We start from the raw sequence: 1,364 nt of genomic DNA on the forward strand, positions 1-1,364 counted from the left end.
GGCAACAGGAAGAAACTGATTCTCAGGGACTGCCACCTGAACACGAAGAAAAACTTCTGTGCTGCTGACCGAGCACTGGAATAGGTTGCCCAGGGATGTGGTGGAGCCTCCATCACTGGAGATACTCAAGAAATATCTGGATGAAATCCTGTGCCATGTGCTGCAGGATAACCCTGCTTGAGCAGGGAGGTTTGACGCGATGACCCACTATGGTCCCTCCCAATCTGACCTATTCTCTAATTCTATGATTCTGTGAACTACAATACAATTTGCACTCCTCATTGTATTTATGAGAATACCATACTGCTTCACACCAGATGGAAGCTATTACTTCATCATTATCACTTTTATTTACCAAAGTTAAATCCAAACATATTTAATCAAAATTTTTTTATAAAAATATATTGTCTGGCGTTTAAATATTGGCATTTAATTACTCTAACCAAGGTTAGCACTTCCATGATTCTGCTCCTAATCTGGGTCAAACTGTGAAACTGCTAGCCAGTGTCATCCTCCTTAATCTTTTTAAATATATGTTAAACATAAGCTTTTTTTTTAGTACCCTGGCATACCCCAGTATTCCATTGCCATTCCAGAAGCTGTACTGTGAACAACAGAACTAATGAAGTCATTGGATTCTGTTCACTTTGATTTCTCAGCCCTTAAATAGGTCTAATTATAACTAAAATTTATTCTTCCTTAGCCCTCTGAAATTCCTACCAAGCAGTATGAAACTATGTCTACATAAAATGGATGGCTAATATATGCACACTGACTGGCTGTTTGTTGCTACAAGAATGTGTAAGAGCTGAGCTTTTTGCTTACTATTCCTTAATTGAGGAAACAAATTTAGCTTTATTTCCTCAGTGACACATCAATAGCCACAAAACTTACAGGACCATAACAACTTCCTCCAAATTAGATTGGAGCTGGTCAAAAAAGTCATGGAACAACAGATGAACAGATAACATAAATCTTGTTTAGAACATCACAGTCAACATACATTCATATTTGTTACACTGGAGATCTTTCTTAACTTTGTTTTATTCATGTTTAGCTAAAAAATGGTCCAATATTGACATAACACAGTTGCTCTACAGATATTACCAGGTAGCCAGACAGTTTTACACATCGATTCAGATGTGATAAATTGATCAGGAGTGGTACCAGGCTGCCCTCGGAGGTTCTGCTCCACCTGTCCCAGCGGTGTGGGCAGATTCTCTGCCAGCCGGGGGATGTGGTGTCGGGGTGGGATCCAATAATCAGTGTGCCAGGCACAAACAGGTCACGCGTGTTTTCGAAACGTATTAGTGGAACGGCCTGAAGCTGTGTCAGGGGAGGTTTTGGCAGAGTATCAGGAAAAG

The sequence above is a fragment of the Lonchura striata genome, chromosome 1, assembly GCF_046129695.1.
Source record: "Lonchura striata isolate bLonStr1 chromosome 1, bLonStr1.mat, whole genome shotgun sequence".
In the NCBI taxonomy this organism is placed as follows: Eukaryota; Metazoa; Chordata; class Aves; order Passeriformes; family Estrildidae; genus Lonchura; species Lonchura striata.